This window comes from Anopheles moucheti, chromosome 3, assembly GCF_943734755.1.
Source record: "Anopheles moucheti chromosome 3, idAnoMoucSN_F20_07, whole genome shotgun sequence".
NCBI classification, from domain to species: Eukaryota; Metazoa; Arthropoda; class Insecta; order Diptera; family Culicidae; genus Anopheles; species Anopheles moucheti.
The window spans coordinates 23,029,319-23,053,926 of record NC_069141.1 but is presented as its reverse complement, the minus strand read 5'-3'; the positions used below and the strand labels follow the sequence as shown (position 1 = coordinate 23,053,926).

At 45.6% G+C, this 24,608-nt stretch overlaps 1 protein-coding gene across 2 annotated transcripts in view; it reads right to left on the bottom strand.

Annotated features, from left to right (window-relative positions):
* The window catches only part of LOC128300236 (uncharacterized), a 56,827-nt gene that overhangs the window by 30,165 nt on the left and 2,054 nt on the right, over positions 1-24,608 (bottom strand). The window contains exon 2 of one of the 2 annotated variants that reach the window (XM_053036228.1): positions 19,270-19,290. The gene's annotated coding sequence lies outside the window, so the exon portion shown is untranslated. Of the gene's footprint in view, positions 1-6,942; positions 7,041-19,269; positions 19,291-24,608 lie in introns of those variants that run through there. The other variant, XM_053036229.1, reaches the window with a different exon arrangement.

Genomic DNA, 24,608 nt, shown 5'->3' with positions numbered 1-24,608 from the left:
ACACAACAGATGACGGGAAAAGAATGTGGCATGAAGGCGTCGAGAGAACCACCGGAAAGCGGGGGGGGAGGTTGGTGGTTCACTCTTCACACCCCAATGTGTGTGAGGTGAGCGAGTGGACTGAATGCGCGCACAGAGCCTAAAAAAAACTACAGCGGGCGATCTCTCAACCGTAACGAAAAAAAAAAAGAGCAAAAGGCCATTAACCGAGCGCCACGTGGACGGCTCAACCCGCCGAATCGGTATAAATAATCAACAACGCCTTTTAACCGACCTCCCGAAACAAAGTTCGTATGCACGCCATCTAACACAAAAGCCTCCCAACCCCCGCCCAACATACACGCGGGCGGAAATTACCGTGGCCAAAAAAAAAAAATGCGCGGTTGCATACGCGGAGCGCAACGATTTAGAGTAGATTCTGGAGTGTAAAGTAGTGGTGGGTCATACGATTCATTTCCCGAGCCCCGGATTCGATTGCGAACCGATTGGAATCGATTCCGACTTTTGGGTGCAATGGGTTCGGGTCCAAGGTGGGTCCAAGTAGGTTAAGCAGGTTCGGTAGGTGCAAACTGCCATAAATGACTCCGACCTGTGGGTGCAGCGAGGTTCGAGCTGCAAACTCTGCAGTTATTGGACATACTGAACCTAATCCGATCCGAACTCGCTGCATCTGCAGGTCGCTTATGGTAGCTTGCACCTACCGAACCTACCGAACCTACTGAACCTACTGAACCTACCGAACCTACTTGGACCCGACTCCGACCCAAACTCGCTACACCCCCTGGTCGGAGTGACTTATGGTAGCCTTCATCTACTGAACCTACGGGTCGACCCGAACCTACTCGAGCCGCTTCCGGATGGCTCCTACCCGGTAGGTTCGAATCGACCCGCGCATCACTAGTGTAAACAGCCAATATACATATCGGCTAATAACAATACGCACAACAAGAACCAACGCTTTCTACACCCCAGGGTTCAGGAGCAAGAATAACACAAGAGACAGGGAGGCAAGCATCAATGGGAGGAAATATCTATTAGCCAGTCTGCTCTCGCTAGATAATTCCCCGCACCAAGGTTATTTGGCCGGGGGTGAACCTCCCCGAAAAAAAAACCGGAAGTCCAGAGATGTTTCCAGCCAGATAAAATAGATATACACAGTAGGGCGGGAGATGGCGGTGTGGAAAACGAACATATAAAACAACAACGGACAGAGGAGTATGAGCAGTATGAGGCTCTCGGGATCGGATACACTGTAATGCAGATCCGTTGGGTCAGCAGTAACCGCGTATCGACACGAGCTTTGCACCAACAACTCTATTCGGCGCTCAACATCTTTCCTGTCGAGACACTGCTGTCTGCGCACGGGTGCACATTATGGTGCGGGTTCGCATGCGTGATGACAGGGGTCTAGTCTATATTGTTTCCCATCGTCCGTTACCATCTAGCCGATCAACTATAGAGCACATTAGCGCTCCCTCCGCGTATCCCTTTTGCCCTTTACTTCTACGCTGTTACACAAATAAATTTTCAGTCCCTTCGCCCACGCGCACCCGGGGCAATATACAACAACTCCCGTAAACAAACTTCTGTTTAGATGCATCCATTCGCGAACGCGTCTGGAACGTGAGGATCCTTCTCCGGGCTGGAAATAATATACACCGCAGCCTAAAACATACAAACGCGTGGTGACGCGTGTTTACAGAGTTGCTGCGTTTAGCTATAAACTACGGGAATGGGCCAATAAATGTGAAGTTTATGGATGCGAAATATGCTGTAACAAATATCCCATAGATAACCCTTATATTCCACAATACCTGCAGCTGAATAACGAAGCGTTACTTTAATGTTCCGATAGCCGGAGGTTTTAATATACATCCCCCCGGGCGTGATCAACGCCTTTCAGCAACGTGATCGTGAACAGATTTAAAGATCATCTCATATCACCCTGTAATGAGCTGAAGTATGCAAACGAAATGAACTTACCAACGACGGGTGTAACACTCTGAAAACACAGTTTCGTAAACAACCGTAAAGTAAAAAAAACCCCGAAACATCGGACAGATTTTACCCACCTCACACATGGGCAAGAGGTGTGACCTTCAAGCTGGGCTGCTCAAACTGGTTCAACGGCGAGATAAACCCTTTTAAAATGACTGATGGACACGGTGGCGCACAGGGAGACGTGGAGCAGAGATGGAACACCGGAACAAAAAAAAAACTACGCATCAGACCACGGGATCCAAACACAACAGCAGCGCGCGCACACGCGTACTGATGATAAACCACCGAAAACCTCAAGGCGCGTACGCTTGAAAACCTTTAAACACATTCTAGCACTTTCGCTATCGGCCGACGCGTAAAACTCCACATTCCACAACGCGAACGAACACAACATTCCGCCATGGCCATGAATAATGAATTGATGGTGATGTCTTTTTTTTCTGTTTCGCTTACATGTCCTGCCAACATCGTTTAAACCCAGCCACCCACCCACCAACCCCCTGGGGTATTGTGGGGGCCCTGTGATTGCGTTCCAAAACCGATCCACTTGAATCTTCTTTTACGCGCGCTAAACAAATCGATCATCCAAATCCAACCGGATCACACACGTTCGTCTACGCTCCATCGGCCGTGGGAGGGGTGTGGTGTACATCAAGCGAAATAAAGAAAACTTTTGCGCCACGCATGCCAACAACTCAATACCTACTATGCGTGAATCTCACCGCACAATTCCAAACGAATGCCGCAAACAAAGGGTGAAATATTTGTCGCTGGTCGGGCCGCGCACCATACTGTCTCGCCGGGTGGATTGTGTTTGCGAAAAGCGGGTGGACGAAGAAAGAAAAGATCCACACAACCACCTCAGAAACCTGCGAACACGCTCGTTGTTATTGGGGGAGGCTAAGAGGGGCGAAGAATTCGACAAGCGCGAGATCGTACTTGCAATTTGATGTTATTGTGCGATGCCGATTGTCATTCCATGCGGGCAACACACACTGGACGATCGTGATGATGATGATGATGATGATGACGGTCGACGCCCAGTAGTTGACATTGAGAATGAGTGGACGACGACGATCACTGGCATCACCTGAACCTCCACTACAGGGGTAGGTAATACGATCCTAGCCGATAGCAGCTTGGCTATGCAAATCGCGAATCGTCGAAAACTCGTCTGCGTATTTGATCCTGTTCCGACGAGACTTCTTGCGCAAGAACTGGGAGAGCTCTTGCCCATGGTCCATGGACGCGTTTGGAAGATGGATCTCGCTGAGGTAGACGATACGTCGTAACCTTGACTTCGACGCACATTACGATCCTTTGTCTGGCGTCGAATTCGCATGTGTGACACGCCTTTCCGTTAAAGTATGCACACCCTGGCGCTAGGGGGTCGAGATTGAACGGTGTTAGGCAAACACAGAAATCCTCGCCATCTAACCGACTCCTCCAAGTATCAAGTGATCGTGCAGCAGAGTGGTGTTTATCTTTCCAGTCGACGATGTGCGACTTCTCACTTTACTTGGCCTCATCTCGCAAGGCGCAATGCATTTCTTTATGCACTTTACACGTTAAAGCTATCAGTGAAACATTTCCGTAAAACAGATGTTTTGACGGCTTTGTTCAGCGGGCAGCAATGAACTTGACCCTATAGGAACTAGGACCCTATAAGGTCTCCACTATCTTTTGAAGATATGGACCAACACAAGCTCTACTCCGTCACTCGTACTGACTAAAGAAAAGATCCACGCAGCCTGAAGACCATCTTACTGAGTAATCATGTAACAATAAAGCCAGAGTTTCTCGTGAACTTCAAATTTAAGACTACCATAGGAAGCTCGTCGCACAAAAGTGCTCTCAAACTGTTACAATTGAATTAAGAGCAGTGCACGGATGACGCGCTGATGGGTTCACAAAAGGCGTTTATCATACACCGCCCGGGGCCTGGAAGGCAATTTGACGCGAGCGTCAACCAGCGAAGAGCAATAATGTTGTTGAAGTTGCTGCACTTATAACTTCACTGCTTCCTGCTGTTGTTCGCTTCACCGTACCGAACACAACGCTTTGGGGCTGAGTGTTAAAAACGTTTATCTTTCCATCATCATCATCATCGACGTCGCGTGTGTTCCGCGGTAGAGAGTCCAGCATAACTAGTGCGGCCACGCGCGGTGTATGGTAGTGTGGCTTGGTTAGCTACCGGGAGACCCATAAGATAAGTACTGCTCTTTGTGTTTTTCTTACGAGCCCAGCTGCTGAATGGTAAATTTCTTCCCACGCAAGGAGAAATTCACTCCACAGAGAGGCAGAAATCAAGACAGACATAATGTTCGCCAGAACCTGCATACCGTGCCGCAACAGAACAACGCCTTTTGCAGGGAGGTGTATTGCAGAGGGACCCTCTGGTTATTAGTTGTGAAAATATGTTTAAAGGCCAATATCAAGTCGAGAATATTCAATGGGCGGAAAATTGGTGCACTTTAGCGAGTTGCACTGTATTAAATATTCATTTTTTGCTGTGGATATAGAACTAGAGGAGCATGGTGTTTGCTGGTACACGTGAATATGTACATCAGACCATACTGGATGTAAGCTCCAGTTCTTTCAAAAACACTACACTCGTTTGAATGCAGCCTTGGAACCAACTAATAGAGTTCAAAGAATGATATAATGTGTATCAGATTACTTAGTCTTTACGTATTCTCTAAACTTTTCATAGACAAAGCGTTATCTCACCGGACCAATTCCTTGAAGAATCCTTGTGAAAATGTTCTACAAAGCTCTAATTATCATCAATAAGTTGTTGATTCAAAAAATCATTTTAATAGTAAAGAAAAAGTCCGAATTGAGAATTAGACTTGAAAAATGGTAGATGCAAGGATACAATTTCTTCAAGAATGGCCAGGCCGCATTGTTTACAACTAAAGGTAACTTAATCTAGTGTACAATTCACATTCGTTCGAAGACATTTCCTTCTCAAGGATACAAAGTTTAATAGCATCAAACATTTTACTGCGAAGTACCAACCAAATATGCCAAACAGAACCACTATCAAAGCATCTGTATAACAGAGCGCGTAACAAAGTTTTTGTGGGTAGTTTAGAAACGTATCTTGTGCTTTCTCCTGACGAATGTTTGATACATTGTGCACTTTGCTAACAAAGGCGTAGGAATTTCTCATGGTCGTTAGCGGTGAACTATCCATCTGCATCATCTGGACACACTGTTTATTGTATGTTCGTTCAAATGGATGGATTTTTTTCCCCCTCTCTCTGTAGCATACGACCCTTACGCAGACATTTTTTCTTCATACCATTGATTCACCACCCCGCAGCAGCATATGCCCATCCATCCACCCTTTTTCTCTACCCACCACTAGAAGATTCATTTGTTTATTTCTTCCAACCGAGCCCTTCCTCCTCCTCCTGCAGCGATATCCAACCCGCTATCCAACAAAAGTGAAACAAAACAGCTTGTTAGCTCGGGCAGGCCAATGTCTTAAGTAGCTTTGTCCCGTGGAATACAGTTACTTGGTTGTTACTTGGGGAAAAAGTATAAAATATTGCTGACTAATGCAACAAACACGCGACGAGTGCGTAAATCCCATCTTACTACTCTCGTCAACTGCTCACACTTCATGAGGAGGGGAATGGGGCCCCGCGCGCGCTCATGATACATCGAACGAAATTCAGTTCAGTCAAGTGAATCATGTTAAATCATGTGAAGAAGAAGAAAAAAATGGCTAAAACCGCAGAATGGATACCGTGATCTTACTCTCGATCGCAGAAAGTGTGGAAGTCGGTCTTTTTTTGTCGGTTGTTTTTGCTAACAAATCAACAAAAACAAAAAAAGGTACTGTGTACTGTGCGTACAATGAGATTTCGCTCGCAAAATGCAAGATTAAGAAAGCTGTTGCACAGTACACAGAGGGGAAAGAAGGCAGGACGACAAACGGGCATATATGTAGACAAACAAAAAAAAAATACATCGCTAACACCGACCGACCGACCGAATCAATCCAATTATGTTGAAATTGTGCGTTTCATTTCACGATTTCCCCCCATCCTGTCCCCCGGCGCCCATCACATTACACGCCACCCCTCGCCCTGTTGGTAAATGTTTCAAAAAGCGAACCGATCTCTTTCAGGGCTACCAACATGACCTATAATTACTCGGCTTGAAACATGATGCATTTGACAGTGAAGAGAGCGGGCGCTCTCGTTGAATAAAACGCACCGAAAAAAAAACGTTTATGGCGTCCCCCATTAGTTTCGGGACCTACTCATCTATCTGTGACTCGTGGAGCAACTTTTCCCAAAGTCGTGTTTTAGTCGTGATAGACAGAAGGAAGCCACACACCACCGTGCGCACTCACAGCAAAACAGGCATATATCCAATGGCATGCATATGCTATCATAATTGTACGAGGTGGGTCGCGCGGACGTAAGACGATATGTTGCGAGAGTTTTGACATGTGTCATATGCCAAAAAACTCGGAAAGCCAGTCCAACCAAAAAACGCTGGATATTATGTTTCGTTTTCATTTCCTTTTTCCGCTTTCCTTTGCAAGAACGATTTTCGGACGGGATAGCAATGCGTTCTGAAGCCAGATTACGTACCGAATATGCTCAGGGAACTTATGACTTCACAACTAGCGAACATCCTCTTAAGCCCAAACACAACTGTTTTCGTCCCTTCTGTGTTATTAAACCATCAGAGGATGAACTTTGCCACGGTGCCTTAATCAGTGTTGTCCGTCCAAAATCTTAACCATCACCGCCTACACCTCCTTCGTGTGTATGTATAAGAAGGAAATAAAATAGCCATCATTACTCAACACCCACAGGCGAGTGAAGGGGTGTGCGTTGGCTGTTGCAAAAAGACACACCTTTCGCAAGCGATTTCAAACGTTTTAAACACGCAGTTAATCTTCTGCAACTTACTTACTTTTTAAAATAAAGGCCACACTTGGATAAGTTTGATCGTTCCTGCAAGAGATTCTTCTCCTCGACAACTTCCGAGGTTTTGCTGCGGGGTGTCTTACGAGCGCGGAGGGGGTATTCTTTCCAACCGCACACTTTCGCGATGCTTTGTGGATCCTTTTCGGTAATGATGTTTATTCAGAGCACACTGATCGTCACCAACACTGCTGAAACAGGGTCAATGATGATGACCGCGCTACACGCTTTCCCGTGAGGATTGATCACACACCACACACACACACGCAAACACTTTTCGATCACTTAGTCGACAGTGCAGTAATAATCACCGGTTTGACACACACGCGCACTCTACATATAAAAAGCACTTTTTTTCTTTACGCTCGGGCTCTATCAAATTGCTGCCAAATAAAGAACAAAGAATGAACATATTTTAAAGCGAATAATAATGATCATCGCGATCGTATGATCAAGAACAGCGGGAAAAAAAAACTAGGGAGGGTTCAAATTTCTTCAGGAAAGCTGACCACAAGGAGGGCTTGTGTTTATCTTATTATTGCTTAATTTTAACACAGTAGGCAACTTTTTTGCAACGTTTTCTTCCAAATGTTAAACCGCTCGTATTACTCTTCTCTCTCGGCCGTTACTACTACTACTTCCTGCTTTCTTTCGCCTCTTGCTTTGCTTCTCTAAATGTTTTGTTGGTCCATATCTTACATCCACGCAAGTTTACTTGCCCACCCGGCCCCCTCTTTTCCCTCTTTTGATCGACCAAGGGGGCAACATCACTGTACCATCACCCCGCGCATCATGTTGCATATGTTTCATCGTTTGATTTCGTTCCTTTGCCTTCTTCACACACACACACGCGCGATAAATTTGAACCAAAAAAAGAAGAAAAACGCAACAACCCGAAAGACGTTGAGGAAAAGCTTTTCGTCGGAGTCTGCAATATACCAAAAAAAAACAAACCTTTACGTCGCCGCGTTGTGCTGCACTTCTTTCCCGCAAACGTGGAGAAGAAGTTGTTATGGGTAATTTTATATTGCAAACTACCCCCTTTCTCAGCTTTACGCTTTGGCGTATCTTTCGGTCCGTTTTAGAGGTTAGGTCGTGGTGAATTTGAAGAGCACACGTTGGTATGTATGTGTGTGTGAGTGTGTGCGTCTACCGGCTATCGTATTGCGTTTCCTTCATCGGGCTGGGTCGATTGAAACTCGTCGATTGAAGGGTGCAAAAGGCAAAGACGCTGTGTTCCCGCAGGGTGGATTCTAATGGAAGCGAACACAGCCTCCTATTCCCACAGCATCCACACACGCACTCCTCCTCTCTCTTTCTCTCCCTCCCTCCCTCCCTCCCTCCCTCCTTCGATTCCCTAGAGCTTTTCCTCTTGTTGCACCGATCGTCACCCTGATTGAGTTTTGCGGCATGCCGGGGTTCTGGTGCTTGCGTATTTCAAACATCCTTCACACTTGTGTACCCCATCATGTACGGTTCTCGGATGCGTAGCGGAGACGCACGCGCATAATACACAGGTACACAACCAAACGGCATACAATCCGCCACCCCTACGCACACACAGAGGACACCACAACGAGAGACGACCATTCGCCAAACGGGAATGAACGCGAACACAAAACGGGGTACGAAATAACGTGGGCAGCAAAGAAAATCTTGAATAGGACGACATAAACCGGTGGCACAGGACGACGAAACCGGTAACGAAACGTCTCCAAGCGAGCCACGGGCCTGCCGAGAAGACAACGCGTGCTCTTCCGTTTATTTAGTTGTGTTTTTTTTTATTCTCGTTGTTGCCCCGTTGATGCCGATAAGATGCCGACCGGCAAAAGCCACCTCGCGAGCGAATGAATGGCTTAATGGAAGGAGTATTTATGGGGTGGGTAAGTTGCGCCCGTAAGGCAAGAAACGAAATCCACAGAAGGGCGCAGAAGGATGTCAGAATCTATAGTTCGTACCACAATGAATGCGAGGCTCTTGGGTAAAGTTGCACTGGGAAACATGTTGCGGAGGTACGACACCAAAAACTAGTTCCAGACGCATTAACTCTTATTGAGCTGGATGATGCTGGTGGTCAGATCGGGATCGGCTAGTGTAGTAAGAATTTTAATCCTCCTTGGGAAGCTCTGGAACAGGTAGCAACGAACAACCCAGGGGTAGAGAGATCATTCTCGAAAATGTTTCGCTTCCTGTTGATGCTGGTCTCGTCGAGTATCATCAATTACCCGTCGACACTTTGGGTGACTTCGAGTTCTACCTAATGTCCATTCAAGTCGATGCATCCAATTGGATTGGACCACCAGTGGGGTAAGAATCGTTACGAAAAAAATATAGATCTTAAACTCCTAACGATAACTTCGCTTGAATCGACATAAAACCTAGCAAAGAAAGGCACCAAAAAAAAAACGGCACAAATAAGCGTTAAGCCTCATGCCAAGTCAAGTGTAGAAAATTCAAATCGACAGCAGCACAGCTCACTTGGGGCTATCATAAAAAACAGCAACGGTCAAATTGAACACTGACCTCGTTGGAGGAAAGCGAACAAGCCCGGTAAAAAAAAGCTGCGGAAAACACAACCTCGCGCAGAAGAGGAAGATCGCGCTGCTCCCAAAACCGGGCAAACATTTTACTACCACACATCATACATGGGAGCAGGGTAGTGGTGGTGGGTGCATTAGTCAGTGGAGTCATATTGGTGGAAGCGCAGCCAAGGGAGGGATCATTTCCCTCCGACACAGGAAAATCCAGCCACAGATGTAGAGAAAGAATGAGAAAGAGAGAGAGAGAGAGAGATAGCAAGAGCGAGAGGGAGAACACTGAAAGCGAGAAAGCAGGAGCACTCTGACTGTGCTCGGAAAATGCTCCAACACTGGTTTTCTTGTTGAGAAGATCAGGGATAATTTACCCCCTCTCTCTATGGAAACCCCCACTAACCCCGCGCGTACGTGCCACAAAAAACGAGGATGCTGAAGTGAGAACGGTACGAACAAAAGGGCAGCAGCAGCACTATTTCTGCATGGTTCGGGGTGGAAACCCGTATACCACAGTCACCCACCCCCCCGGGGGGATGATGGCGCGTAAAAAGGGTGGTGGTTCATTGTCTAACTTTTGTGCACTTCCGCGTCGAAGCTAACGTCCTGGCAATTTGGTTGGCCACGCGTACGAGCTCAATGCCTACTGTAGCGGTTTTATTGCGGGGTTTTGCTGCTGTAAACACTATTATTCGCTAAACTGCACAAACATTCATCGAGTTATCCATGAATCACACACACACTCGCTAGGATTCACATTCTTTCAGCGTGATTCCAGCGAAACTAATTCTAAAAAGTGCTAAAGACATTCAACGCCAGTGACACATCCCATATGCATCACCCATCATGCATTTCTTTCTTCTGCCTTTTTGAAGATGCACTCTGCTACTTTTCCGTTAAGTTTCATACGTTCTTCAAACACATACAACACACACGTTACACCGCTTTAGACACCAATTTTCATCAGCCGAAATGCGCACTACACTTGTTCCACCGCAACTGCCCAATAAACCTCGATGAAAATGGCTGATCTCGGCCCAACAAACCAAAAAAAAAAATAGCATCCCTGCGCCCCCGGGTTGGCAGGGAAAAACGGTACAAAATCCTCACAAGCAATACAAAACTCACGGGAATTAAACGCCTCTTCACAGCACGAACGTCGAACACAGAATGAGAGAACCGCCAGATGAAAGAGAGAAGAGAAGCCAACTTTCCTGCGAAATGATGCGAGATCGGACAATCACCACCACTAACGAAGAACGATGGTGTGCGTACCATACGGTAGGGGATGAAATAGAAGAGGAAAGCGATAGCGAAACGAGAGAGAAGGAAGCATCGTTCTCTTTCTTCTTTGTTCGCACAACCGCTGCGAGAGAAACGCGCGTACGCATACAAACACACACACATTTCCTTCACCTGTGCACATTCAACGCATACAAACACGTATGCACCCCTTATTCATCTGCTATGCTGTGGCTGCATAAAGAGAACAACACCTTCCCGCTGCCACATGTACGACAGAGATGGGGAATGATTGAACTGATCGGGATTGATTCGTCTGTAGCAATGCTAGAGTGAAATGGCACGATTCAAATTAACCCGGTGAAAATCGCGCGTCCAACAAAGGGCTTGGTAAGCTCCAGCAACCCTTCTCCAGGGCAAAACATTTCCACTAAATTTTTGCAAGCCGCGAGAAAACTGTACAGCATTTTCCTGCGCGATGAGTCATATGTTGTCCCCCTGGAACGATCAAGTGGCTCTCCGCAGTGCTGGAAATTTATAAAGGTCTTCTCCAAACAACAGATGAATCATCGATAGATCTTGTCACGAACTGGGAGGCACCTACTGTGTTTCAAAAACACACAGTGTAATGTTTGCTCTACATGTTTGGTCGGTTCAAATTGCAATATGGGTTAAACTCATACAGGCGCAGAACAGTCGGGCAAAGCAAAAAAAAAAGTCAATTGGAGGAAAAAGTTATTTATTAGCCGTTTCAACACGATACTAGACTGGGAACTGTCACCCCCGATCTATTCTTTTCAGGTGTTTTTTAAACCATAAACTTCAACACACCATTTACAATAACTCCACACGTGTTTCGGTGTAAGATTCACGACAGTAAAAGCCTAATTTCACCCCGAATGTCTAACACCCCAGCCGCCCAATAATTTTGAAGATGCCCCGCGTCTAATCTCAAGTCATCGCAATCTGATCCTGCATATTTCTCCGCACGGAACGCATTAGGAGCACAATCTGGCGCCTTTGGAGCCTGCAGCGGCCAGACAGTAACGCGGTTCGACTCTCTTATACACATGCGTTACGATAGGTCAAAACGCGGTCTTGCTGACGTTCTCCTGTCTCTAACACGTACCTTCCCCGTAGCCTCTACCATCCCCCATAAGCCCAACCACCCGCCCGGACACCCGGAGATATCGAATCAAAACCACCAGAAAGCAATCAGCAGAGGAGCGAACAGCTCCAACTGCCCCGGCAGAGTTTAAAATTCCCAATTTCCACAAACACCCGTTATAAGCGGTACGTTTATCTCGTGCGCCTCATTCGACGACTTTGACCGGAATATTGGAATACACAACACAGACGGACACGGGCGGGATGAGCAGCGGGGGAGGACCGTGTCTATGCGCACAAGGAACACACAAGATAGAAGATCGTCCAACCGCGAACAGATTGGCGGCTTGTTGTCGGAGGAGCCCAAACGGACACCCCATCATCACACCACACCGGCCAGTGCACGTTCTTTGGGTCGAAAATTGAGCACAAGAACGCAGCAAAGACGACAACAAACGGGAGAGGAAGGACAGCTGCATTGCCTCAGGAACAATCTCGTTCGTCGCTTAGCTCGAAAAAGGGCTCCCCGAGACCGAGGTGGAACCTTCCTTCGCTTGTATCGAATGCCCTCGAAAATCAACTTCTGCACAGCCGCCCGCTGCCTTGGGCTGCCAGCTAATGCAACATCCCGTAGCGAAACTGACTGCCATCGATATGCACCACTCGTCTCCGACAAGCCCGCCCGGGGTTTTTTTTTTTCGTTTGCCACTCAATTTAAACCACGACCCACAAACGGATCAACAACTGCTAAAAAAAGCGAAGCACAACGAATTTGGGGATAAAGCGTCGTCACTCGACCTAACTAACTTCACCACTGCACAAACCACACGCATACTGTAGCGCGCGCGCGCTCGACCCGGCAACGTTCTGCACATGCACAGCGTTTATGCATACCATCCCCGCCATCTAAGCATATATTCGTGGTGCTCCACGAATTTCTTGATCGCACACGACTGGAGCCCAGATGGTGAACAGCAACGGCAAGTCACTGTGTGCAGCCCCCCCGGACAGCCAGTGAACCAGAGGAGCGCGCGCGGTGTTGTTGGTGGATTATGCTCCGGTAGCATACATTTGGTTTCGCCATCAATTCCGGTAAGTGTACCAACAATTCGGAGCCAAAGCATTTTGGGATTGGGCCACTGTTTTGCCGGTAGCTAGAAGTCGTTTATTGTAACCGTCATTCCCCTTCCAACATTACACGTGGGACAGTTTGGGGTTGTTCAAGCGCAAAGAGGGTTAGCGTTGAGAAGTGGAAGATTAGCCATTTCGTGTGTTCCAAATCTGACCGAAAGGCTTCAGATGTCCATGATGGTTTCAGTTTCAGAAGTGGAGGCACATGATGATTACAGCGTGATTCGTCTAGAACGTCACCTGAAAATAGGTAAGTGGTTAACATCGGCCATAACTTTAATGATTAGTTCCGTGACTGGTAATCGCTGAGAATCGCTAGAAGTAACGCTTCTTTGCTCAGTAAATCTGTTTTGAAGGTACAAAAGTAGCGAGTTAATAGCGATCTCTGAGACATTGGTCCATTCAGTCTAAAGCCGACATATCCTACCAAATATGGACGTGAGGGACATTAGACGATCCCCTACAATGACGTGCTCGTCGATCGGAATGCAGATACTGGTAGATTAGTCACGATGGCACACAATTGCAATTACATATTTATGGAAGTTTGAAGACATTGAAGATGACACCTTACGCAGAGGTGGATCATCTACAACGCGAACTAAGCGGCCGCGGATAGCCTCGAGATATTGGGTATCTTCTAAGTCCTAAATAACCTTAACTGCCATTCCGATTGAGGCCTCCAAGAGGCTTCATCCGCCATTGGCTTTATGTCTTCTAAAGCTAAAAAAAAAATGAGATCTAGACCGTGTTGCTTGTAACTATCATACTACAACAGAGCAAAGTAGCTACAATTCACATTTGTTGGGAAACATTTGCTTAAGTAAGCAATCAACTAAGTACAAGCTTCAACAGACAACAAGTGTGATAATGATAATACTTTAAAAAAAGAGAAAGGAGACACAATGCTTGAGCAGCGAGAGCATGAATAATGCAGCGAAAACATTTGCCCCATAATATTATACGGAAGTAAGCTGTTCCGAATGACGCTCCAGCAGAGATGTGGGGGGTGGAGGAAGCGATTCTCGTTATGCAAAACAGATGTATCGATCGCTCGAAAAGCAAAAACAAAAAAGGACGACACGAGACGATGTGATAGGCGACAATCATTCTGGAAGTGGAATTTAGCAAATCCACAAATAGCCGCTTTAAACAAACAACAATAGTACACACGAAAGAAAGGCAGCTTACGTTAAGAAGCAGAGCCTAAAGGACACTCCAATCGCTGTTGCTGTTTCTGATAAGTATTTCAACCATCGCTCCCTTCCCTCTTTCGTGAGTCTAGCCGACGAGATAGTGTTGCTTCACAATCGGCAAAGATAACAGCCCAAAGCTGTTCGTCTGCTGTTCTCGGTGCGAGGAGATCTTCCAACAGGATGTTGAGTCAACCACAACGGTAGCAGGCGATTAGGATAGGCGACAACAAATGTAGGAAACGCAAAAGCAAGATTGCAAATTCCCAAAAGCATGACCCAGTCTTTAGAGCGTTTAGTCGAGAGGATAACAATTACGGTGCCGGAGCGAAGACATTACACATCCTCCTAATGCAGGTTGTTCCAATGATAAGGGCAAGAACACGGATGGCTCGAACGCGCAGTAAATGCGTCAACTTCCGAAACTAACAGACCATAAACAGGTTCATAAAATAATCAAAGCCCAGCGTCATTAGGTTAGGGGTTTTCGGGAGATATCGGGACGGATACAAAGCGGAAGGAAGAACGATAACGCAAGCGTTGCCTTCCCCAGCACACACACACACACACACACATAGACCCTGGAGGGTAAGAATGAACAACGAGGGCTCATAAAATCATGAATGTTAAGAATGCAAGCAAACGCGGCAGCGTGAGTGGCAGCGGATATAGTTCGGGCATTCGTCGCTTGCCAAAAGAGAGACTTCATGCTGTGCCGAGCATTTTTGCAGACGCGATTTTTGATTTGTTAAAACAAGCGCTCAAAACCAATGGTGGCACCACACGATGGCGGCGGCGGCGGCGGCGGCAGTGATTGGAATTTTGAAATGCATTCCAGCGCACTGTTTTGCATCTCTGGTTGTTTCTTCCACCTTCGTTAGCCGGAGGAACGGACCGAAGTTGCTGGAAAGGAAGGTTCGAATAAAATGTTTGAAATGTTAACAAGAAGCAGCTAGTTTGCGGCGATGATGATTATACGGGGTGTGAGCTTACCGACCAAGAAGCTGGGACCGAATCCCATAAATTAATGCACAATTTAAAGAATATCCTAAAATACACAGCAGCCTTGCCTACATCATTTGTGCTTCTCTTCAAGTGTATTCAACATTCTGCAATAAAAAAACATGAGTTCCATCAATTAACCACTGCTCCACCACTGCTACCCAACCCACCCACCCACACACACGGGTTTAATTTAGTTTCATTGAGAAGAATTAGAGGCAGGCATAAAATGATCGAAACATGAAAGGAGAGCATACACACGCCAAAAAAAAAAACAGAGTGCCTTCTCCTGGGTTCTTTTTGTCAACCATCGGACACATGCACACACGCGGGGGGTTATTGCATTAATGCGCGAGGGTTCACTTGTGCAAGGACCGGTCCAACCGTGCCACAACACAGCACTGTTACATATGCAAACCCGCGCGCAAGAGAGCACATCGAACTCGGGAGGTCCGCGCACCCGGTAACAACAGAAAGGACAGCGCGATGACATTCGCAATATCTGAATAACAATAGCGCTAAATTTGCACAAGCCGACCGCTTCCCACCGTATGTTTTCGGTACGGGTGCGGATTAACAGCATTAAATTGAGGCAACAAAAAAGGTATTATCTGCGAACTCTCGGGGAGCTTCATGCGTCGGTCGGTGCTTAGAATGTAGTTTCAAAAAAAAAAAGCATCCCCCCAAACATTCTTTCTGTGGACTATGTTGTGTACGCGGGGGAGGATTATATACGCACATATGTTTGTTTTGCACGGTTACAATGCATTACAATGGTCACATACAGAAAAACAGAACAAAAAAGTTTATAAAGCGATCGACGGAAAAACGTTATGAAATCGTACTCTGCCGCTGTACGCAATAATTCGACATTACGAAAATTTTTACTGTGAGGTTAGTTTACATTACTCAATTAACAAATCACCGTTACAGAAATTTCGCCACGAAACGAAATGAACATTAGATAACTCGGAAAACGGAATAAAAACAACAAAAAGGGCTAGTAAATTTTCACAAAACGAAATACATGTCACGCAAGAACGATGCACGGGTGCGGAAAAGCGGACGACTGCGTGCCGAAAACATATGCCCAAACAAAAGCCTCAGCCAAAAGTGGAATAATAGTGTCGGCGTGCGAACGCCTAGTTCTATACCAGACGGTGGGTGGGAGATGGTGAGGGACGGAAAAAAAATTTGGTTAACCCAAGCGATCATTAGAATATCGTACCTGAAAAGTGGTCAACCCTAAAATACTACCCCGACCGTAGGGGGGAGTGGAGATTGGGGGACAAATAATAGACATTCCGTTCTGCACGCGGTGTGCTGCGATGGTGGCAAAACTACCCCACGGCGACGATACGGACCATAAGAATGTCGAACCCATCACACCGTTATGCACGACTCTCTTTACGGTCTTTGGTCGGTGCCAGAACAAAAGGTAATCCCCTCCATCCACAACCTCGCTCCTCTCAAGCGAAGGGAAGGAAAGAAACATATTTGACCCAACGAATCTTTCAAACGGAGAACCGAGAACGAGAACGAGCGCGCGCACGCGTGCACCTCCCAATCTCCATGCCGAATTTAATTAATTTAAGTCACGCAACAATCTTTGCTCATTTGTCATTTTATTCAGGCGTCTGTCCTATTCTTACTTTCAACCTCAGGTCCACGGACGCACAGAGTTCTCCAACTCCAACGGGTCGAACGAAAGGGGAGTCGTCTTTCGATCGCTCTGAGTATAGGTTGTCAATCTATTGTTTCATCAGATTTCTGCTCTAGAAAAGATACCAGAATGGAGGTATAAGTTTGTAATCACGCATTATTAAGGGCCTTTTAGCATACTCGGAGCATAACTCCTCTAAACTTCCTGGACCTTTTGTGGCTAGGTATATAATTTTTATTTTCGTTCCTTCAACTTCAAAACATGTTTTCAATTATTGCAAGGAAAGATGATCACCTTCACAACTGACATTTAATTATTGCTATTTCGAGACAATCGAATTTGTGTCACAGTCTGTAAACATCTCAGTCGAATAATTCGAACCGTGTATGTCTAACTGAGTTCATCTAAGCAGTTTGAAACAGGCGTGGACCTTTCAGAATCGGATCAGCGATTGTAAACTAAGCTATTTAAGATTATTTCAAAAACAACTGAACGGACTACTCTGATTGAAGAGAGCCCAATTGCATATGCACACCAGCAGGGAGTTAGTATAAGTAAGGAGGGAGGAGTATAAGTAAGGAAGTAGACCTAGTAGGCTAGTTATTCTATCGAACCTTGAAAGAATTGAAAAAAATGAAGAAAATACCTTGAAAGAAACCACAAGCGAAATGCTACTGAAAACCTCCCAATCGATACTCCAGTCAACTCCAATCAATCTTCAATAACTATTTGTTGATGTTATGCCTTTTCCTATCCCGCGCGATCTCATGTTCCCGCACTACAGGTCCCGCCGCGCGAAAGTTAATCATCAATTGCAATTTAAATGATTCAACAAAAAATCCGCATCATAAAATGTGTTGTACACAAGGAACGGAGGATTTTAATTCTACGTAGTGCCGCCGCCGCCGCCGCCGCCGTTCAACATGACGACACAAAACACCCATTCACAAATTCACCCCAAACGTGACGCCTGTACTTAAAAGACCAGCCCCTAGAATCGCCCTCGTCATTTTAAGCCGACCGTATCGATATCCTCCAGGCTTTCACCCCCAAAACGAGACACGGCTTCGAGTGTACGGAACCTCGTTCAAGTACAATTTCTCGAGGGCACTGTATCCTTCCCTTCGCCGTGCAGAGAACAGGGGGGCAGTTTAAGGAGACCGGTAGTGGTAGTAGGGCGCCACCGCACCGGCATTGGCCAAATGGAAATTTAGCCAGCCCACGCGAAATCCAATAAATGAATCAAAGGATATTGTATAGGAAAACAATCCACCGGGCGCGGTGCGTGTCTGAATCATCAATGTCGGGGCGGCCGGGTCCCCCTTCGGCAAATTCGTATCCGGTGGTACTGTGAAACGTTCCACGGGGTTTTGACAGACAACACGACTACTAATGCTGGTGGCAGGCAGAGGTTTGCTTCCAACAGCCTGTACGCCAGACACTTGCCGCCCTTCCGCACGCAAGACACGAGGGAGACAAATAGGGACACACACAGGGAGTCTAGCAGTAAATGGTGAGGTGAACACAAAAAAAAAAAACGCTCACGCTCACATACATGCAAAGGATACGGACCGACAGCATAAAAAAAAACCTAAACCAACCCGGCTACACTTTCCATCCTTTACCACAAACCGCTCTTAAACCCTGCATGATGGTACCTTCTTGCCTCAGGGTGCTCACTCCGGTGTCGTGCGTTAGCGTTTCACTCGACTTTATCCCATAAATTTGCACGCAGCCCCCCACAACAACTTCGACTTGCTCTTTCTCTCTCTGTTACTTGGGCGGCATTACGGCATCGGAGGGTTTTATTCAACAGACATCAGGTTGCGGAAAAATTGCATGTTACCACCAGCATGTAAAGCATACATTTTTATTTACGTGAATCTATGTACTCCAAACACTGGCAAACACTCATTTGTGTTTGATAGTAGAATTGCTATAAAAGAAACTTATCATAAATATAATTACAATATTGTACATATTAAACATAAAATTGGATTGACTATCTGGGTACGAGGTAAAATAAGCCAATCCGGTCGGCCCTTTTTTAATAAAGAAAAATATTTATGAATAAGAATTACATGTTTGTTGTTCTTTAGTTTTATATAATACGGCGCCGGTCCGGCAGCAGAGGTCTAGCTGATGATGGTTGTAAATTCCATATTGTCCGCAGAACGTTGGTTGGCAGAAGGACATAATTACCTTTAGAAAAGGTGTATTTCTGATCAGTTCCCCTGCTTCTAAGCAGCTGGGATCAGGGCACTGAACATCAGAACTGGAAAATCTAATGTATCTGTCAACGATCACTTACAAATATCTACCTTTCAAATCTTGCTTCATCGATGTTGCAGGATTTATGTCAAATTTTGTTTTGGAACTGTCATTTCTGAGCTGCACGGATAATGGATTGTTCTAAAGCAATAATTAAAGCACTAGAATTCACTTACCCTCAAATATTGGAATGAAATCTGTAAAAAAACGAAAAACGAAATTTAGTTGCATAATGGTCGAGAATTACCAAGTTTGTTACATAGACAATTAAAACAAACATATTTTTTTAAACTAAAAGTTTAATTACTGAATTTCTTTTCCCCTTCTACAGTATTATTCGCATAATTATGTGCATGTACCTCGGATTAATGTGTCCCCCTTTTTTTACTCACTCAACATCGCGATCAATAAAACACTACTACGAAACTGTGCTAAAGCCGTTTTGTGTCCTAAATTCGCACCCACGATAGAACATATTTTGCCGGCATTTGACACTAATAGGGAGGTAGCGACATTGCTTGTTCGTTAATCTCACAGAACATCGAATAGAAAACAGCACCAGACCATCATGGCAAGCTGGCGGTTCCAGAGCCCCGAACAAGCATCACGAAGTATTCCTGCCGTTTGATGATTTCCTGGACCCCCTCGGATCGACCGAAACGTGCGGAAACACGAAGCAACATAATGTGCTGTGGTGACTTCCGAATCTCTTCTTCAAGGCGAGGGCGCCTATCTTCTAATGCGGCGTTGTTACAGGCACCCCCAGTACATGCCTACTACTAGTGGCCGCGTGAGAACAGCGTGAATCCCGCTGAAACGCTCGTGTCGTCGACAGTTTGGCGCACGAGCTTCCGCACACCCACAGCACGCCATCCACCACTGGCGTTTAACTTCACACGCAAATGCACTTTCCCACTTGGGATGGAATCACGCGAAGGCTAGGCGCGCCTCTATTGCATTCTGCCTTACGACCCTTTCGATAAGTGTATATTTTCATCGGCGCCAAAAGCGCCACATCCCCCGACTACTCACGGGACCTCACAGGAATCGGCCCCATCACAGCCGCCACATCCACTATTTGGCACCTAGTCGAAAGGAAAGCTATCGATAGCATACATAATCATTAACCGTGTGTAATGGCACATAAATATATGCTTTCTGTGACGAAGGCGCAAGCAAAGCCGGGTGTAAAACTCTACGACAGCTTATGGAACGGGGAACCCATAAAGTACCACCCCCCCGGTAGGATTGGTGCAATTGTACCGAGGAAGCACCGATTACTGTTCTTTAATTTCTTTAACTCATCAGCAGTGCCACGAGGAGAACCGGAAACGGGAAAGAACGTATCCGGTCCAAGCTTCCGCCAGTGTCAAGTGCAAAACTGGCATTGGTGATCGTGCTGTGCTATTTCAATAACTAAATTTGAAAGAATTTCAATCACATCGTATAAACCTGTGAGTTAGTTATCCAGCAAATTGCTTAACTAAGCAGTAAGATCATGATCTCTATTAATAATCAATTGTATATAAAATGTACATCATTATCCGATTCGTGGTCCGTCGTTAAAGTGAACCAGAAACGTGGCGGCTGTGAATGTTTTTTTCACAATGTCGTCATATTTACTAACAGTTCCAATGTCAATGAGTCATGTAATACTGCGAATGAGTAGGGTAGGAAGTGCTCAAACCCAAAACACATGTTCTACGAAACAACAGTCGTAAAACAGAACATTCTTTTCCCACATTCTATTTTTTTCGCTCTCTCTCTCTCTCTTTCTTTTCTATTCTATCCGTTATCGTCAATGGAATGGGGATAAGATTCCTAAATTGAGCTAAATTATTGAACAATTAGCCATCGGATTGGAATTCTTCGGTGTCACACACTGTCAGCAGCGCAGCAGCCAATTCATGCGTGCGAGTATTGTCGTTCGGTCGGCTAAAAGCCGTAAATATGTGTGTAACACCCCAGCGAGGTGATGTGTTCGAATGCTTCAAAAAGAAGAAACGTATTGCGGCGCGCTTAACACTCTCCTCTCCACGACAAACCATGTTCTGGCATTTGTCACGTGCACCCTTCTCAATGACATATTATCGTTATTCGGTTGTGTGCTTCCCTGCTCACTATCGTCGGCAGTGATGCGATTAACATTGATAGCATTAAATACTGTTGCTCATGGTCGCATTACGATGCTCTTACAGCAGAGTTCAATACGATGATGCCCACTGCACGATTAATCACAAGAAGTAGGCGCGAATGTGGAGAGCTTAACGCACTGTGACCAGCAGCGTATCAACTGACGAAGATGGACAGGCTTCCACTCGTCAATCAATTACTTGCTCGATTAATCGAGAAATTCAACGCCTTTTTACTCGTCGCAAGCAAAATGTTTTCCGACTACAGATAACGGAACAGATTGAGAATATTTAACATTGCTAATGTGTTTCCTCCTACTGCTGCCGGAAGATTGCGGTTGAAGCTTCAATATTGAAATTCGGCGTACGATATATATTCGGCAAGTTGTATCATGTTAGGGTTCCAAAACATCCATCATCATCTGTCGACTATTTCATCTATGTACGAATTCTATGTCCGCCCCGCAACGTGATTTCACAGCTCCACATTCTTTATAAAGAAGGACAAAAATTCAAAAGAAATTGAATAATCGCATACATTCCATTGTGAGCTGCGCGGCATACGCGACGACAAAGATACATTTAACCAGCATTTTTCTTCCGCACAACTGCCACACACACACACCACGGGGCGAACGACATTCGAACGGTTAATTGGATAACATGGGGCGGGTGCTGTGTGCATTATTGGCCGCTTTCGCTATAAGTATATAACAAATGTGGTCGAAATGCTGATGGCACATTTCAGCAGCATATGGTAGAATGGCGACAATACATTAATTGGCTCTACTGAGCACAATTTATTGAACTGCTGCTGCTGCCTGTTCCTTCGCTCTGCTTTCGTTACGTGTAACATCATCAAGTCATGCCCTCCATATGATTTAGTGCGCTCCGGTTGAGTGACTCACAAATGTTAATGCAGTTTTTATTTGAAAGTTGAATTATACTGCATTGTTGTTTTAAACATATTTTTGCATATTTTTTTCAGCAACCAGTGCCATTTCACTGTAGACGGGAGCGTAGAGAATCTGCTATTCTTTCATGTCCTGAATGGACCTACGAAAGAAGAATGAGTTATTAACATTTCAGAATAAGATTTATCGGCCCATTTCCAATGTTGTTTTAGTAGCATTCTGACAAAAAATTATAACCATTAGACTGAAATTTTGGCTCTATTATCTCGGAGGTTCCCGGTTATACGATGTACAGGGATATTATAGATATTAGGAGCACAGAGGTCAAAACGCTAATCTAATTCGATTGTGATATCAAACTAGGGGACATTAGAACAACCTATACATGAGTTAGAATGCGAGTTCTCGTAATGCACTGAACCCTTATGCAGGAAACTTGTTAAAGTGGTACACAAATAACACCAATTATATCGACCAAAACGGAACTAAGGCTACCGAATCGAATACGCTTCTCTTCTACGCGATTGATAAAGCAATCAGACACGAACGCACGCCACACATCGTGTTCCAAATAAAAGAAATTTCCCTATCGCTTGGAAATCGACGATAACAGCTACCTACTTCCTGACCATCACTATCTCTACATGATACGTTGCTACTCTTTCCCCGATGGTAACGTAATTCAATTAAACCAATCAATCTTTTATCTATTTTATATGGTACGATTCCGTGCCCCCGTACTGATTCGGTTAACATTCGTCCCATGAGGGTGTGTTGCTGCTGCTGTGCGGCGGTAAACAGTCAGCAACGGTCTCAAAGGTTGCCCTTCCATGCACACTTGAGATGAATCTACCCGTAGCCTCGTTCCATCAGCACAACTTCAAGGGGTCAAAAAGCCAATGACCGGCAAACATAACGCCTTTGCATATTGAATTGCCGGACTGAAACGGCAGAAGGAACAAATCCCATTCCAACCGGTTGTAAGTGAAAGCGATCTTAGAATGGCGATAAATTGACACATTCATATACGAAAAACACATAGCCACATCCACGCTAAGGTCAACATGTGAAGGTTGAGACAAAGAAGCGGGCAAAGAGTAGAAAACATATGACAGCTATTGATGGTAGGGTTTTTTTTGCTTGCCTAGAGCGCGCGAGTGCGCGCCCGTGTTCCATCGGAATCACACCCGATTGATGTCTATTAATCGACCTACGGGGTCGTGTCCCTATCGTGCTCCGGTACCAGTCATAGCAGTTCAAGAGAAAGCCAGCAAAGAAATGCTCTCGACCAGCACCGGAGGCTACGTAGAAATTGGACAGATTCACCCTTTCAAATGTAAAATAGGAAACTGGGGTCGCACGCAATCCCTATACGCCTACGGGCAGTCTGCGGGAAACCTCTCTGGGTTTGCGATCGTTTCTTCCAGACGTGACGTTTGTTATCGATGTGACCGATTGACCTATCGGGACAAAAAGGAACTCGTTAACTCAAAACAGGTGTAAAACGATCAGCTAAAGAAGGAGACCTCATACTTAATGACATCTAATATTTCGAATATGTTTAAAGTCACATTTGACAAGATCAACCAGGAAACTATAGATCGGCCCAGAAGAAAATCATTTCAAAGCAGATAATGTAAATAAATACTGCCTATTAGATGTGTCGTTTTTTAAGCTGTTGTGCATGATCAACTATGATCAAGAGCAATCTCTCTAACCGAACAAGATGCCTACGATCGCAATGCACAACATATTATTTCAGATGGTACGCTGTGTGGAGTCATTTTTCCAGCTCACTGTTAGACATTCACCATATTGCGGAACAGTGAAACATCTGCTGCGAGTCTTCCTCACTTAGGGTCTCTCTCCGGGAGCCTTCCACACCAACCATTCGATATCTCCACACCAGCGCTTGATAGATGGGAACTTCCAGTCGCATCTCAATAAAGAAAACAAAACGAGAGCATAAACTAACCATCCGATACGACCAACGCGCGAAGTTTTGGGGAGAGCTAACAACGTGGAAAGAGGTGAAACCCCCAAAAAGGTTACAGCTCCACGCGGGTTGTGTGCTCATGCCGCTGTATCTGAAGCCACAATTGCGCGAGTTCTTGTGAACATGTTGCGAACATGGCCGCGTGGGAATGAAAGAGATGGGAACTACCCAAGCCACATGCGAACATCTTTATTCTTGGCATATTTTCCTTCACTTCCTCGGTATATTTCCAAGTGGGACTGGGGAAGCGGGGGAGGGGGGGGGGGGGGGGCTTTAGTGGCACTGTTTTCCGGAGGTGTAGTTTTTTGTGTGTTATTCAAAGTCCATGCTGCCATGCTTTTTACGACTCTATCGCATTTGTTGACTTGGAATACATCATTCACACATCGGCAATGCTCAACTCCTCGGACCCTGGATGGAGTGTGAACAATCTGGGTCCCAGCGACTTTTCGGGGTCGCTTTCCATATCGTAC